Source organism: Phacochoerus africanus, chromosome 15, assembly GCF_016906955.1.
Source record: "Phacochoerus africanus isolate WHEZ1 chromosome 15, ROS_Pafr_v1, whole genome shotgun sequence".
NCBI classification, from domain to species: Eukaryota; Metazoa; Chordata; class Mammalia; order Artiodactyla; family Suidae; genus Phacochoerus; species Phacochoerus africanus.
In genome coordinates this window covers 134,440,995-134,458,440 of record NC_062558.1, presented here as the reverse complement: position 1 = coordinate 134,458,440, position 17,446 = coordinate 134,440,995, and the positions used below count along the sequence as shown (strand labels likewise).

Here is a 17,446-nt window from a genome sequence, read left to right as displayed (position 1 = left end):
CTCTAGCCGGGGAACATTTAATGTGGCCATTAAAAAAGAAAGAAAGACATGAGGACCAGATAGCGTAATGCTGGATTTTCATGAAATGTCCTTTAAGATGTGCTTCGGCAGGTTCTGAGAATACTCCTCCGGTTGAAGATTATTTTCTGTTTAAGAGGTAATGATTTAGTAATAAATGTAGGTATAGTGGGAAAAATGTTGATGTGGATGCATTTGAATCGAAAACAAATGGTCAAGGCTGTGGCACGCCTTCTTCCTTCGTTAGGCCCCAACGCCAAGGCGGTGTTTCCAGTGACAGCCAGCGGGGCACTGAGCGCAGATTCTCCAGATGCCCACACTGCAGGTTTGACGTGCTGTTGACTGGATTTGGGTCTTTGACTGGGCATTTAGGAGGCTGTGGGCTAAGATTTTTATCATTGATTTATACCTCGGTTCATGTAGGTTTGGTTTCTTTCTTTCTCTTTTTTTCTCTTTCTCTTTCTTTCTTTCTTTCTTTTGGGGGGGGCTTTTTTTTTTTTTTTGTCTTTTTGCCTTTTCTAGGGCAACACCCGTGGCACATGGAGGTTCCCAGGCTAGGGGTCCAATCGGAGCTGTAGCCGCCAGCCTATGCCAGAGCCACAGCAATGCGGGATCCGAGCCGTGCAACCTACACCACAGCTCATGGCAATGCCAGATCCTTAAGCCACTGAGCGAGGCCAGGGATCCAACCCACAACCTCGTGGTTCCCAGTCGGATTCGTTAACCACTGAGCCCTGACGGGACCTCCCTGGGGGGGTGCTTTTTAGGGCCGCACCCATGACATATGGAGGTTCCCAGGCTAGGGGTCAAATTGGAGCTATAGCTGCTGGCCAACACCACAGCCACAGCAGTGCGGGATCTGAGCCATGTCTGTGACCTACACCACAGCTCATGGTAATGCCAGATCCTTAACCCACTGAGCAAGGCCAGGGATCAAACCCGCAACCTCATGGTTCGTAGTCAGATTCGTTTCTGCTGTGCCACGACGGAAACTCCAGGTTTGATTTCTTTAATCATTGAGTCATGTTTATTTTCCTTGCTGTTAAGTTGAATTACAGTACCTTTAAAGTGGCGTTTTAAAGTTTATGTTGGGCAATACGAGTAGTTTATCGGATTCAACCTCGGTTTATCCTGGAACTGACAGTATAGTATGTAGAGTACAGTGAATCAGTCATTTATGCTAGTCTAGAAAACAGTTGGTTTTCAGATTAGTTTGTTTATTTAACCTTTTTATTGGTGGTTAAATGAATATCTCAATGCTTGGAATGCTTAATATAACTATAAAAATGCTGGCCAGAGCAGTGTCATTTTCTCTAACTAATCTCAAAAGATGTCAAGTCTTTGAATCGTTTTAAAAAAGTTCTACAGAGATGAGGTCAATACAACATGATGTACGTTGTCAGGATAGAACATACTCAGAGCTTTACTACTTCAAATTAGGGAGTTTAACAGTTCACTGGTTGAATAACTTGGTTTTGACCAAGGATTTTGTTTTGTTTCCCTGGGAAAGTTAAAAGGAGATGTAAAATAGTATTTGAAATAGCAAGCCAGCTTCTCAGTCATATCAGTTCTTTTCTGTTTCAGGTCCGCTGCAGGATGCTAGGACAAAATAGGCCAGGCTGGTCCCTCTTACAAAGAGAAACGGGTCTGATAAAACATCCTTGCTTTTGGTTAACGTAGAAGATGACCAGGGTGCCGAGGAGAGCGATGTAATAACACACAAGCAACCTGCTTTTCCTGCTGCTCCCCGGGAGGCTCCACCGCCAGAGCCAGAGACTAGTTTGGTCTTCTTGACATTGTGGCTCCAGAGGATTCAGTCTTCGGATTGGCTACTTCAGTTCTGTGAAATCACCAACTGTGTCTAGTTTCAGTTTCCCTGTACTTAATGAAAATGAAATTCACTCATTTTCATTTTTGTGGGTAATAGGCAGGATGGCGGTAGCTTTGAGCATATCACTAGAGAGGAGTTAAAAATCGATTTTTCTCGAGGCAGTGACTTGTATGGCAGATAGTTGATAGCAAAATTAAATTTGGGGCTCATGTTTCAAATACTAAATCTGAATTTCACTAAAGAATATTTAAGAAAAAAATGAGATAGTTTCCGCTTGAAAATAACATAAACATTTTGTCTGGGTGTGCTGTTGAAATATTTTCTAGATAAAATTCAATGTATGGTAATGTGAAAATAGTGCCACTTGTTTTAGCTGTGTTTTTGGTGGCGTAACTGAGGCAGACTGGGTTATGGGTTACAGTGATACTAGTTAGAGTCTCCTTCAGCTAAGATCATAAATAGATCAGGCTAAGGCTAAGAATTGATTATGCTTTTAAATCTTAGTATTAAAATATTCCAAATAGGTTTGGTAAGTTTTGCATGTCGCTAACTTTGAATGTAGATATACTTCATTACATTTCTTTTTGCATATATACCATGTATACACTTTTCAGTGTCTGCTTTTCATGCTTGAGTTTTCTTTTAGCTCATAACACCAGTAGCTACCATTAACTTCGCACAGAAAAAGCATTAGCAGATTGAAATAAGTTTTAACTGTTGCTCTGTTCTTTTTCGCATTACTTTACGCAGAGCCCTTCTACCCAATGAGTTGCAAGCGTGACATTTGCTGTGTTTTCAGCACCTGCCAACTTGGAAACCAGGGTTTGTGCTCAGGACTCAGGCTTACAACCCACACTTTGTGGTGCACAATGCGGTCCCAGCTGGCATGCTTCTTACCTCAATGGTGCTAGACGTTCGGTTACAAAGCTGTGCAGATCCACATGCGCTCATTTCAATAGGCGTCCCCTTCAAGCTGCTTTCAACTCTCACTTTGACTCAAAGGAGTTAGATTGGTATCATTAAATTCACTGCTTTGCTTATTTTTCAGTGAAAATAAATTCATTTTACTTAGCTCTTGAATCAAAAAATAACTGTCTTCAGGATCCAGAGTACCTCTTTTAAAAGGTGTGTGTCTATGGGAGAAAGATTTCTGTGTCTGTGTATGTAGATCTATATGAGATTCCAGCCAGAGCGCTGACTCATTTTCATCGGTGGAAAGGTTTCAGGACAGAACATTAAAAAAAAAAACAACAGAAAGGAAAGGTCGGAAGGATTAGTATGTCATAACATGCTTATGTAGGTAGGGCTGTTAGTTATAGCTGGATCATAGCTGTGGGAAAACAATTATAGAACTTAGTTTTCTCAATAAGATCTGCATAAGAAAATGGCCCTCATGGTAGGTTCAGATTTTTTGGCTTGCATCTATAACCAAAACCCTCGCATAGTTTTTGAAGAAGTATATCTTGCTAACTTGTTTTCAATAGGCAGTCTCTTTGAAAATGCTTCAGGTGATATGTCTTCCCAGCATCTATTATGAGCAATTTTAAAAGGTTCTGCTTTAAAAAGATCTTTTCAGATGTAGAAAGGACAGTGTGAAATGTGAATGACTGGCTTTTAATACGGCAGTTGTGACAAAGAGGCAGTGGCTTTTGGGAGCTGAATAGTGGGGTTAATACACATGCATCTGCATACTGCTGTTAGGGCCAATTGAGAACACGTTTGATGTTTGTTTCACTCACATCGTTGGTCTGAAAAGAATATTATTCTCAGAAACAAACCAGTTTACCATTTTTTAGTGCTGAACTCTATTTACCATCATAGGTACAGATAGATTTGATGGGAAAAACTGAATAGTATTGACTGATACTTGTTCAAACTTCAAAATTTAGCTCCTTGTTGTTTGAACATCATGTTTATCTGATTCCAAAGGCACAAAAAATAGGAATTCCCACTATGGTGCAGCAGGTTAAGGATATGGCGTTGCCGCAGCTGTGGCGTAAGTTGCAGTTGTGGCTCAGATTTGATCCCTAGCCAGAAACTTCCATGTGCCTTGGGTGTGGCCAAAAACATAAATAAAAAAAATAAAGGCACGAAAATAAAACACCCGCTAACGACCAGGGACTTTTTTTTTTCTTCTTTTTTTTAGGGCTGCACCTGCAGTGCACGGGAGTTCCCAGGCTAGGGGTTGTATCAGAGCTGCAGCTGTGTCACAGCCATAGCAGCATGGGGTCCGAGCCGAGAATGTAACCTACACCATAGCTCATGGCAATGCTGGATCCTTAACCCACTGAGCGAGGCCAGGGATAGACCCTGCATGCTCCTGGATACTAGTTGGGTTCATTACCACTGAGCCACAATGGGGACTCCCAAGGACATTTCTTAGTGCATATCAAACCCCAGTCTTTACCTCCTCTGCACAGAAGTGCTTAGGTGAATATTTTTATTAGCTTGTTGATACAGGTTGTAGTTGGTTACACCCTTTTCTTAAGAAAATACACCCTTATTGTCTCCTGTTGCTTAAGAGCTTTAAATTTGGCATGGGGAAACTGGCTAGTATAGAATGATACTCAGTTTATATATGCCAGGCAGTGCTGAAGGGACACATGGTGCATACCGTGCACACGGGCATTCCTTCATTTGGTAGTTCTGCTTTGAGGGGAGCCAGGAATGCCAGTATTGCTGTTTTCTCCCTGGGTTTCATGTAGCGGTCTTGGAGTGAGACGGTATGTAACCCCTACAGTTTATACTTCCCAGGGTGTTCTGTGGCTTAACCAGACTAATATTGGTTGAGGATAATGGAAAAGTTATAGGTAATTACTTTTAGATTATTTATGGATTTATTCCCAAATTGACCTATGATTTTGCATTTAGGTGTCTGATTGTGCTCTAAATCTGGTTTTGATTTGGTTTTTGACCTTTTAGGGTGAAACAAAAGTTCTCCTGATTGTACTTTACATCGTTTTAAATCCAGAGTTTGACTGAGTTTATATTTTACTCTTCGGAATTGAGCAACTGTAATATTCAGCCTTTGGGTTTGGGCTTTTTATAATAAAGAACTATGTAGTATAGCCCTAAAAAGCAGGGGAAAAAATGGGACTTTATTTAATACATAACGTGGGAAGGTGCCCACAGTATGGAAGGTTAGTGACACAGGCCTTCATGTATATATTTAGCCTTTCAACATTCAAATGAGAAATAGCTATTCAGCTACTCTTGAAACAGATATTTTAGTTTGTACACTTTCAAGAAAGCCTCAGAACCAGAAAAACAGGCTGCTTTAGGTTGGAAAGGAGGTGTTACAGCAAAGGAGCTTGCCATAACCACAATCCTTGGAGTTTTGTGAGACTAAAATCACCCTGAAAGCAACAAGAATAATGGTTGCAATAATTGTTTCCAGGCTTGGGACCTGTGAAGTTTGTTTTTTAAGTTGACCTGATGAACTAGTAATTGCAGGAATAAACTGAATGTTTGCCAGCAGGAGTCACTCTAGGCCTCCTAATAAAAAGTAAATTAAACTATATCCTTAAAGCTCTCAGAGGCTGAGGTGCCACTGTGATGCGATGGCACGGGGGGAATGTAGCAGCATTCTCGAATGATCCCTTAGGCCTTTCTTTGTTCCATCTAGGAGGACTTGGTTCTTGCTTCTTTCAACATTGGCCCTTGATACATTTTCTAAAAGCAGTGTTTATGGGTAAAGGATATTGGTACCTTAGTTGTCTGCACATTAGCTCGCTTTGGCTGTCTTAGGATGAACTGATCATGTCCCACGTCATCAACTAGAATGAATACTTACGCTCTTGTAGTGTTGTCCATCCGGATCTTAGAACAGAAGTCACTGGAGTGAGCTGTATGTAGTTAGTGTGAAAGGAGATGTTAGCTTGTGGCTTCCTGAAGAAGAATGGGTCCAGTGTGATGAGAAACTGAAATATTTTAGTAATAGCCATGAAATATAATAGTTTCCCAAGTGCGCACACGCTCAAGAAGTTAATTGTTCATTTATGTTTGATACCGGGATTGAAACATTGGATTAAAACCAATTAAATGTTCCTAGAAGCCACAGAAAAAGTTTCCTGATTTATGAATAGGACCATTCAAATGGCGCAGACACAATCCATGTAAAGTAATGAGGTGTTTTGTTTTTTTGGCAAAGGAGAACACAAAACAGGCATAGGGAGTTCTTTTTAAAAACCTTCTCTTCAAAAAAAAAAAAAAATCTCCTTTTGGATACAAGGTCAATAAAATAACATACACCAGTAGTAGGAAGGAGTAATGGGAAATCTAGGGCTTCACTTCACAAGGAAAACAATCCCCCTCCCCCAGGTGAGCAGCACAATGAAAATACTCTGCTTATTCTATCAGGGTTACATTCCTGAACTTAAGTCAACATCCTAAGTTACAGAACTAAACATGCTCTGCTTCTGCTTAGCAACCACAAATCCTTCCTTCACCAGTTGCATATATTTTGGATGTGGCTTCTGAAGTACACATTCCTTTATTGCAATCAGCGCCCCGAGTTAGGAAAGTAGCGCTTTATTTTCCCAAAGTGTGACAACACTAACACGCTCCCCCCCCTCCCTTGCCGCCCAGCACGCCGCTGAAATGGTCGTTTCTTTAAAACCTCAAAACCCCAACAACCCGGAAGCTGGACGTCTGAAGTCCACGCGGCCCGGGGTTTTCATCCCGGCTCGTGCAGGGGGGCGGGGGGAGACGGCCGCGGGGTCTCTGGCTCTCCGCCCGGGCAGTCGCGGCGGCGGCGGCGGCGGCGGCAGCGCCGCGCCCGGGGCCCGGGACCCGGGGCTACTTCCCGCGTTCCCGGGCCTCGCAGGCGCGAGCTCGGCGCGCGGCTCGGCTCGCAGGACGCCCTCTAGCCCTGCCGGCGGCGCGCCGCGGCCCCCCCACTCCCCGCCCACCGGCGGCTGCGCGCACTGCACACTCGCCTGCCGCCGCCGCCGCCGCCGCCGCCGCCGCACGCCGCCCGGCTCCTGCACGCCGCCGCCGCCGCCGCCGCCGCCGCGCCGAGCGCCCGGGCCCGCGACGCCGCCCGCAGAGCGCCGGACCCAGCTACACGCAGCCGCGGTCGGGCGGCCCCGCGGCGGCGGCGGGCGCGGCGGGCGCGGGCGGCCTGGCCGGGGCCGGTTAAAGGGACGAGTTGCAAACAGTTCAGGAAGTGACAAGTCGATTTCCTCCTCCCTGGGAGCCGCTCGGTACAAAGCGCTCGGCGCCGGCAGGAGAGCGTGCGCGCGGCGGACGCGCGGCGGGCAGCCCGGACGACTTGGCGAGCGCCGGCGGCGACGGCGCGGGGCCCGCGCCCGGAGCGCCCTGCCGCGCACAGTAAGCGACCCGGGGCCGGGCGGCGGCGGTGGCGACCGAGGGGGCCGGTCCTGAGCGGAGGTCCCTGTCGTGTGCGCCCCGGCAGCCAGCTGGAGGGAGCCCAGCTCGCGTGTGTGCTCGGCTTGCCCTTTTATTTTTATTTTTATCTTGCCGATTTCCTTTTTTTTCCGCCTTGCTTCGCGTTGGGGCGGGTGGTTCCTTGGGGCGCCGAGTCGCCGCTGGTGCATGCGTGAGACTTGTCAGAGCGCAGCCAGGGGAACGAGCCAGCCCGGCCCCTGCGGAAAAGTCTGCGCTTCCCGGGGCTGGCGCGGGGACTGCTGTGCCCGGGGGTGTCCTCCTCTCTGCGTCTCAACTTGAGCCCTGGCTCGCGGCAGTGGCGGAGGCGCCGAGCCCCGGGACACAGGCGTCCCCGCTCGCCTCGAAGTTCCCGCATCCTTTGCAGACAACTCTTTTGTTCGCGGAAGTTTGCGTCCGCCACCCCAGGGATGCGGACCCTCAGCGGCCGGCTCTGCGGCTTCTGGATCAGCCGGGGCGGTCCCGTTGGGGGTGAGAGGGCAATCTGTCCTGGGCGAGGGAAGCCCCCGGGGTGGCCTCGGCGGGGACTTGCGGGATTTGCGGGGCGGGGGGCGGCCGTGCGCCGGCGGCGTGGCTTTTGCACATGGCGAGAAGGGCCGTCCGGCACGGGCACACTGGTCGAGTCACATTTTTGTCAGCCCTTGATTTGCAAGCCCGTGGGAGTCGGTTTCTCCGCTCGGGCTTTCTCTTGATGGGGCGGGGACGAAGGAGGCGAGGACGCCCAGAGTCCGGGAAGGGCCCTCGGTTTGCATTGCCCCAAGTGGCTTCTGGGGTACCCCCCAGTTCCCCACCCCCGCCCGCAGACTTGGGGAACAATGCTGGTGGCTCGGGACGGGGCGGCAGAGCACCGGCGAGTCTCCAGAGCCGACTTGCTCGAGTCCCTCGCCCCCCGACGCCCCCTGAGGCAGGCTCCCTCTGTCTGACCGCCGGGGTTCATTAACACGTACTGTACTTCGTACGATGGTGAACAAAGAACAGCTCTTTGCAGCAATTGATGAATGGGATTCTGCCTCCTATAGGCCACACTCCGAGACTTCCATACGTTACAGTCTCCGGACTCGGTAGTGTTGGGCAAGTGGCCCCCGCGGTGGGCTGCATTCCGGGCCCGGGACCCTGGGTAGGGCATTTGTGCCGCTGCCGCCGCCGATGCCGCTGCCGCCGTCACCACCACCACCACCACCACCACCACGCTCGCCTTGCTGGAGCGGGTGCAGATGGAGTCAGGCTGACGGTTGTTCAACAGGAACAAATGTTTGTTGAATTGTTGGATGGTGGAGACAAGGGACTGTTTTCTATTGACTGCCGCAGGAGTTGGAACGGCATTGTTTATTGGCCTGGGAAGCCAGGCAAGCGTCTTGTGCTGCTTACAACATATTAGCAGACTTCCAAATGACATACTAGCATATGTGTTCCCAGCAGTTCCCACTGGCTGGAAGAGGAATCCCTTCTTGCTCAAGATCCTGGACTCTAGGTTAAAAGATGCCACCAGGTTTGGGGACTTGGGAAGGAATGGAATTAGTAGACTGGGTGAAACTCACTGTTCCTGACTTGGCCAGGTTTTGGTTTCATTTTAATTTATCTACTTAACAGTAACTTGTCTCAGTTACAGTTCTGATACAGAATTGCAGATCTGTAGGGGTTTCTTGCTTTTCTTTCCCCTTTTTCCTTAGCTGTGATAAGGATAACTAGATAAACAAAAACCCAGCCATCTGCCCTAGTTGGTAGGCCTGCATTAGTGGGAGAAAGTTTGGGTCTTGAATTCAGGATGGGTAGCCCTTGACCCGGTGTCAGTACTTGGACGCTGCCAGCCATGCTGCAGACCTAGGAACCTGCTGATCCAGCTCCCAGGGTGCTGCTCCAGTCCAGAAAGTGAAGGAGAGCCACGGGGCAGGTCTGTGTCTTCCTCCCAAATGCCCCTCCAGAGAACAACAGTAATTTTGCTCAAGGACTTCTTTTCCCATGAGAAGGTGATGTTGCTGTGCAGTCATTTAAACATCAAAGACAAGTTTTTAAATAAAAGCCAGCAGTGTAGTTGCTGAAGAAGTGGACTTGAACGTCCTAAGGCTGGCAGAACAAGTAGAGCATTCCACTGTTTTGATTGATGATGTTTTCAGTCAGTTTCTTTCCTCTCTTTTCAACTTCGGGTATGTTGCATGTAGTAGCATTTTAGAAGTTCATAAAATTCTTTGAGGAAAAGCTTGGCGATACCTTATTGTAAACGTGGTGGCTACAGTTAAATGGCATATTATGGGAAGTCCTGTAGTTAGTTCTTAGGCTCTTTCTCTCCATTCCTTTGAGTCTTCATTCTCCTGTTGATTCCTCCAGTCTTGCCTGCCTCTCCATCCCCCTTGTGCTCTAGGAACCTAGTGGGTTGGGTGTCCCTTAGGTGGGTTCAGGGAGCAGGCGCCTGACCCATGATGGAAGCTCAGGAAAGGCCAGCCAGCTCTCCTCCCCTGCAGGAGGCTGGAGAGGAGGAAGCCTTGTGTAAAATCCCGGAGCTGGCAGCAGAGGACGCCTCGGAGCAATTTGGTGTATCTTTGCCTTGCTCTTTAAAAAAGCACGCCCTTACCCACTGCTTGATGCTGTGGGCCCTCAAGACGGAGCCTGGGCCCACTGTGGATGTTTCATGCAGGCAGTGCGACTTTTTTGAATTGCGTGCTGTGTGGAAAACTTTGTTCTTGCCCTTAAAAAAAAAGAAAAAAAAAAAGACTGAAATAAGCAAATACATCAGCACAGCCCCCATCATTACCATCACTATACACACCTCTCTGATGTGTAATAAAAGAAACCTGCAGGCATAATTTGTTATGTAATATGCTGATAATACAGGTTTCGGTTTTAGATGGAAACCAGATGTGCCGGGGTTCTCTTTAATTGATCCAGCAAGGGGGACACTTTAATAGATTAACTAGCCCTTGCAAACCCCGGAGGTGATTTTTTTTTTTTTTTTTTGACTTGAGAGAATCCCAAACCCAGGGCTTTTTTCGAGGTTTTTGCCTCTCAGCCTCTTGCTTTGCTGCAGCTGTCCTTTTTGTCAGCCTCTTCCTCTCTTGAAAGGACCGGTTTGTTGCCAACACGAAGCACATGGCCGGGTCTGGCGGGGCTCAGCGCAGCTTAACTCTGCCGGGCTCCACTCTGCTCGCCTGGTCCAGCTGCCATCCCGCCCTGTGCCCTACAAAGGGACTTGGGTGCCGTGGGGAATGCTGACTGGTTTCCCTCCACCCCTCTCCGAGATGTCTCATCGTCCAGGGAGAGTTGTTGTTTAAACTTGCCCAATGAATAAACTTTCCAAAATCATTGACTCTCTTTCTGTGATTAATTTCTATGTTTGTTTCCTGCCGAACTTTATGAGGGTTCTTTCTACACGGCTGAGTCACCTTTATTATGGCCCAAGGTCGGGGACTGCACTGTAATAGCTGACCCCATTAACAGCAGTTTCATTGCGTGCCGGGATGTGAACTTTGGAAACAAACCCAGCGGCTTAGATATGCTGATGTGCCCGGAGACTTGCTCAGAAAATTTTTTGTTTTAGCGCAGTTTACATTACCATGATGAATGACCCGCGCCACTGCAAAGTCTATATTCAAAAGCAATTTACCGTTCCCCAGGGTTCTTCTTATGGTGAAGTAATTTTCTTTGCCAAACAACTTTGTTTTAAGGTAACTTCTTGTTTGATGTTTAATCCAAACCTCCTGTGCCCGCAGTTTGGGATCAAGGTTTGGGCCTCGAAAATTGCGGGTTGTGGTTTTGGTGGTGCCGGTCCTCGCCCTCCCGAACTTTGGTCACGGGGGGGCCCCCCCAGATTCTGGTCTTCACCAAGTCCTCCGAGATCCTGAGCAGCAGCAGAGCTGGTGCCGCGCTGGTTAGGATGGGAGGAAATCTTCCAGAGGAAACTTGGCTTCAGGCTGTCTTGGAGGAGGGATGTAGGGAGGCTGAAGCGGAGGACAGGCCTTTTTATTTTTTTTTTTCCCCTCACAGCAACTGGAGATACTTGAGCTTTTGCAAAAAACAGAGACGTCTTTGCTGCAGCTGCCTCCTCCTCCTCCTCCTCCTCCTCCTCCTTTTCCATCTTCTTCTTCTTCTTCTTCTTCCTTTTTTTGTGAAGTGTGGGTTGATTGAGAGGGGAAATGCTGATGGGTGGGTCTGAAAGCAGCCTTAGGAACCCGAGAAAATAAAAACACAGTTGAAGGACTCTGGAAGATTTTGCATTTCAAAGGGTCTACCTTGTAGAATTTCACATCACGTCAGGGGTTACGGAGAAGTGTGACAGGCACCCCGCTTCTTTACCGTTCTCTTCTCCTGCCATGGGGGCTGCTCGGGAAGCTGCCTTGGGGGGGATGGGGGCCGCCCGGCCAGACTGTGCAGGACTGTCACGGAAACAACAGCACCCCTTAGGCATCCGGAGTCCCCGGAGGGACTTTTTGCACTGGCCCCTCTCAGGAGTTGAAAGCAGTGGGCGGTCGGTAAACAGCGCATTTGATCCCAGGACGCAGGAGCAGGCCAACTCCTGGCTGCTCTGGCTCTGTTCGCTCTCCCATGAAACAAAGAACCAGCTTCTCCCCCCTGTACTGGTGTAATATGGTTCCCAAGAGCCCAGGATGCAGGCCCACAAAGAGGGTGCAGCGGCATTGAGCCCAGGTGGGTGTGGATTATTCAAAGGACAACAGCAGGACCCAGTGGTGGTTGAAAGCTCACCCTTGGCCAGGGGCTTTGCAGATGTTCCCTCTAATTCTCAAAGCCGTCCTGCAGTTAGAGCCGAAGACACAGGCTCAGAGAGGCCAAGTAACTGGCCCAGGGCCACACAGCTGGAAGGCCAAGCATCTGGTGGCTCTCCTCTGGTGTGTCTGGCTGCAGAGTCTGCCTGCTCTCCATACACCACGCTGTTGGTTGGTGTGTTCAGGAGGTGGAGGTACAGGGTTCTGTTTTATCTCAAAACACAAATTTTGTTTAGTCTGTTAACACCATGGGAACACGTAGACGTTGTAACTGCCTCTTTCTCTTGCCCTCCCTTTCCATAGCACCCCCACTTTTTTTTTTTTTTTTCTTTAAAGGAGTGATTGGATTCTGTATCTACCATAGGATCAGAGGCGGTGCCTCAGATGGGAAGACTGAAATGTTTTGCTTCCTTCTGACAAAAGACAGATTCACAAGAAAATACAATCTTTCCCAGTGACCTTCTGGGGGAAGCAGGGACCAATCTGGCCGCCCACTAGAAGCATCACCCATTATTCAGAGCCATTAAAGAGATTGTTAAAAGGGTTTCCAGCATTTTAAAAATTTTCATTAGTAATTCGGATGTCCCAGAGGAAATCATCTTGGGGTGCTTGCCCCCCCCCCCAGGTTCGTATAATGTCATGTTTTGTTTACATGCCTCAGGTGATCAAATAACGGAACACAATTGTGCCTTCTCCAGCGTGTGGGCACTTGGTATGCCCCAGCCAGGGCTGGGCAGAGGCCCTGCATTCTGTCCCAGACAGATGGCCCTTTGCAGGTTGATGGCGGGTTGGGCGGGGTTGGGGTGAGGGTGCTGGTCTCCAGCAAGGGCCGCCCGGCTCGGTCTGCTGGCCTTTCTGCTCCTGAAGCGTTTGTGGGAGAGGCCTGCGACCTCGACCCCGAGGTTTTAGAATGGACGGCCGTGGTCTTTGACCTTGGCTGCACATTAGAATCACCTGGGGAGGTTTACCAATCTGGATGCCCAGACCGGATCCAGGACCGGTGACGTCAGAATCTTGGAGAGAAGGCGTACCACTCCGTGCTGGTATTTTAAAGTATTTTGAGTTGCTTCTGTTGTGCGTTGAAGATTGAGAATGAGAGCCGGGATGAACCCTGCCTCTGCCTCGCTCCCCTTCCCAGGGGGTTAGGGACCTGCCTGTGGAGGAGTGGAATAAACCTGTTGAAATTTTCCGCAGCCTGCTGCTGGGTCTCTGTGAGGGAGAATCTGAAATGTACCCACCCCTGGGCAAAGTGCCTGCTGCAGGCATCAGCCAGGTAGTTCCTGTTTCTGCCGGGTCTTGGGTGCGCCTCCCTGCACAGGAACCAGTACAGCCCCTCTGAGCCACCTTCTTTCTGGAAGGAAGAGGGCAGGTTTTTGTTCAGTCTGTTGTCTCAGGGTGGTTGTCCTGCGTGCCCTGCACCGCCACCCTCCTGCTCCCGTTGGTCTTTCCAGTGTCTTGTTCCTGCTGAAGGCTTGGCACATGGTATCCCCCTGGGGCTCAAAGGAGGGAAGATGCAGTTTGGGTCCAGGGTGCATCTTGGTGATTTTCAGTGTGTCGTTGGTCCTTTTCTCCTTAGTTTGCAGTGAGTGTCATACTGTCGGCCACCTGGCTGGACCTGACGGCTGGGAACCCGTCTTCTTACATACTTGGGACTGATTACATGTCATAGAATTGTGTTTAGGATGATCCGGGGTTGGCCGAGGAGAGCGAGAGCTTCCGTGGCCTGCTGATGTCATCCTACAGAAGGGAAATCCCACCAAGAGAGATGCAGTGACGGCCCCAAGGTCACATGGCCAGTGCACGGAGGGACCTGAACCTACGTTTCTCCCGGGTCCCCTGCTTGAGGGCCGCCCTCTGTCCTTTGAGACTTTGAGACACAGTCTCGCTTGCAGACCGCGAGCTGCAGCACAGACCCACAGGCAGCAAGGTCACGGTTCAGAGTTCTTTAGGCTGGTGGAACGTGCCATCATCGCTCTTGGTGGACTTGGCCGGTGCGTCCCAGTCTTTACTTGCTCCCCTGATATGTGCACAGCAAGCATCCTACAGCCCACTGAGAGTGTCATCCCGCAGCCAGGGACACTGAGTCCTGACGGAAAGCCCTGAAACCCTGAGCTTGATGAAGAGGGCTTTGGTCACCTTGGCAGAGGTTTGTCTCCTGCGCGCTGGTGGTGGTGGTGAATAAGTGCTCTTTCTCCTTGGCCAGGAGTTGGGTCGGGGCCTGATGAGATGGGGAGGGGGATCATTACTCCGCATCCGTTTCCAGACACTGATTGGGCTCCTGCGGGGGGGTCCTCGTGGAGCTGCCACTTTGCTTCATTAGCCCACTTAATCCTCAGCACAGTCCGTGGCCGAGGCTCTAGCTCCATCTATGGCTGAAAACACTGATGCTCAGAGAAACGCTTCCCCGAGGGTGGGGGTGGGGGGGGCAGGGGGCGTCCACTCTTTGCAGAGGGCCTCAGGCCTGTGTTCTTACCCCCGCACTGAGCTTACTCTGCGTCCAGGGGCTGCCCCCGTGCCGTGGATGTGTGGCTCGTGCTGAAAGCAGGGGGCATCGCCCAGGGGGTGGTCCCTGGCAATGACGGGCTACCAGGCTGCTACTTCTAGGAGGGTCTTGGGTGGCAGAGCCTGCGGGGGGTGGGGCTGCGGTGGGATCCTGGAGAGCAGGGCCTCCCTGGGCCTCTCTGTGTCCCAGCAGTTGGACACTTGGACAGTTGGAGTCCCGCGTAGACAGGCAGCTCCTGCGGCCTCTGGCGCTGCCTGCCCGCCCCACACCCTGGGGAGGCCTCCCTCCTTCCCAGCTGCCCTCTGGCCAAGGTGCCCTGACGGACAAGGCCCAGCTGGGAGAGGCCTGCACTGCGCCTGGAATTCCCCTTGCTTTGGCATTCACCTTGGCCAGGGGCCTGGGAGTGGAGGGAGGTTCCCGCTGCCGCCGGGGCACAGCCTCCCTGCGTGTTTGGAGCTGGAGGGACAGCGTCCTCTTCGGCCGGTCGCCTCCACGCTCCAGGTGAGGAGAGGGGCCCGGGGGGCCAGGGTGTCAGTGGTCCTGATGAGCCTGCAGACGAGGGCTGGGATGCAGGAGCCCCTCTCCCAGAGCAGTCAGATGGTGGGGTCCCCCTGGGGTTGGGGGGAAGCTGCAGCCCACGACCGCTGTCTCGCTGGACCTAACGTGCTGTGGGCCCTCTCGTCTGGCTGGCCCTGCCTCCCGAGGGTTGCAGGAGGATCATGCGAGAGCCCGCCTGTCTGGGAAGCCCCTCCTGAGGGGTGGGTGCCACCGGGCCACATGAGCTGGACTGGATGGGCAGAAGTTCTGCCAGACGGTTCAGGGTGGGCTGCATGCCAGCGAAGCACAGAGGACCTTTGGGCAGAGCGGAGGTGAAACCCAGGGCTGTGTCATTTAGAGCCAGGGTGGCATTCAGCCCTGGAACCAACGCCTGGGTTCGGATCCCAGTCTACCCCTGTCAACCGTTTGCTCTTCGGCAGTTGACTGCCTCTCCCGCCCAGTTCCCTCATCTGGACTGTGGCACCCAGCCCGTGGGTTTGGGGCACCGAGCGAGACCATGGCTGGGGACACTTCAAGCCCAGAGGGTGTTGGTGTGCAGCCTGTGGCAGGCCCGTGCTGTTGGGGGGACAGATGGCGGGCTGGGAGCTCCAGGGGAAGGAGCAGGGCAACTGTCCTCACGGCCCCAGTGGGCAGCAGGATGAGGGTCAGAGCAGAGGGGACTCAAACTTGAGCCGCGCTTGGCTGGACGGGTTCGGCTGGAGCAGCTTTCCTCACGCAGCGGTCCCCGCTCTCAGATGTTTTGAGATGAGGGGAGAGGAAGAGCTGAAAGCATGTGGCTCAGTCTAGGGTGCAGGGTGTCTCTTCACCAGAGTTAAAACTAGGGAAATCTTTTATGCTTTCTCTTTAGGGAACAAAAATCTCTGGTTACCAGAGGTGATTTAATTTGGCCCTAAATACAGAAAATTAAATCCAGGTAGTGTCACGATGGAGCCTCGGAATCCTGGCTCTGCTCTCACCACCTTCTGTGGATGGAATCCTGGGAAAGCTCCGTGGCCGCCCGCCTGTATCTGTACCGAGAGGAAGGTCCACCTCCTGCCTTTGAGATTCTTTTCAGATTCTCTGCAGCCGCCGCCTTATTTCATTTGGCCCCTTCTTTCGAGTTGCCGAGCTGCCTTTCACCGCTGCGGCCAGCATCCCCTTGGTACAGGTTACACGGTCGCAGTTGAGGCGCTTGCCCCCAGCCTGGCCCCCGGGGTCTGCTGCCTCCGGACCCCTTTGCCACCTGAACGTGGTGCCAGCTTCTCTAGGAGCAGGAGCTCATCCAAGCTCATCCCAGCTTCTGAAATGAGTCCTCGACTAGGACGATGGCGGGAAGGGCCGTTCCCTCCCCCGCAGGCGCCGGCCTCCCTTGGTGCGGCCAGTGGTCCCTGATGGTCTCCTGAGTGTTGCCCCTTGGCAGCCCCAGCCTGGCATCGTGTGGGGTGAACAGAGTGGGCGGTCTTGGCTTAAGAGGTCGCCTGCTGTACTTTGGGCACCTCTGGGGGGCACCCCTCCATCTGGGCTCTGAAGACTCATCATTCTCTGGGGTCTGGGCGGGTGCCTTGACTCCATGCTGCAGCAGCAGACCCTGCCCTCAGAAGCTGGCACTGCTGGTCGGGGCCGGCTCTGGCGAGCTCTCTCCAGAGAGAGCAGTGGCTGGGCTTGGGTGGCCTTGACGCTGACCTTCTTCCTGGATGTCGCGAAGCCTGGTGATGGGGGGCTGTGTGAGGGAGGTAAGCGAGGCGTCTGGGCTGCCTCTGGTCCTGGCAGAGGTGACAGAACTCATCTTCCTTGCCCTCTGGTCCTCTTCAGACTTGTCACTGATTCCGTGGTGACCACAGAACACTCCGCTGTGCTGGTGGTCTGCTCAGTCAGTGTCACACAGTGACTATGTGTGGTCAGGCCCTGGGGAGTTGAGAGATGTGTAAACCGAATCCCTGTCTTGGAGGAGTTTGTAGGCCTGTGTCTGGGTCACTCGAGCTGCAGTTGTGTTTATTTGCGTCCTGCCGGGTACCAGCAACAGTGTACTAAGTGCTGTGGAGGTGTGGGTACACAGGGTCCTGAGGGGTCACAGGTGGGTCCTTTAAATCGAGGAGGCCTGAGAAAGGCTGCCTGCGTCCTGAACGAGCAGGAGTTTAGACGGATGCAGAACTGGGAGGAGGCGATGTTCCAGACCGGGGAGCGGTGTGTGCAGAGGAGGGCTCTCAAGACCGCCTCGCGGGGGAGAAGAACCTTGGCTGCAGGGTGGGAGGCGTGCCAACCGGCAGCGTGGCGGTGGGCGCCAGACGGAGCCGGACTTTATTCCCGGAGGGATGGGAGCCGGGAGCCACATGCTGGTGCTTGCACTGTGGAAGGCTCGGTGCCTGCGGGGTGGCATTGCTGAGTGGGGCTTGGAGCAGACACCTGGGAGACCACAGAGTGATCCAGGAGAGGGGC

At 51.7% G+C, this 17,446-nt stretch overlaps 1 protein-coding gene across 2 annotated transcripts in view; it reads left to right on the top strand.

The window, feature by feature from the left end:
* Window positions 1–7,057: 7,057 nt before the first annotated feature.
* FAM53B (family with sequence similarity 53 member B) overlaps window positions 7,058–17,446 on the top strand; it is a 116,276-nt gene continuing 105,887 nt past the window's right edge. The window contains exon 1 of one of the 2 annotated variants that reach the window (XM_047760700.1): window positions 7,058–7,180. The gene's annotated coding sequence lies outside the window, so the exon portion shown is untranslated. Of the gene's footprint in view, window positions 7,181–7,639; window positions 7,727–17,446 lie in introns of those variants that run through there. The other variant, XM_047760699.1, reaches the window with a different exon arrangement.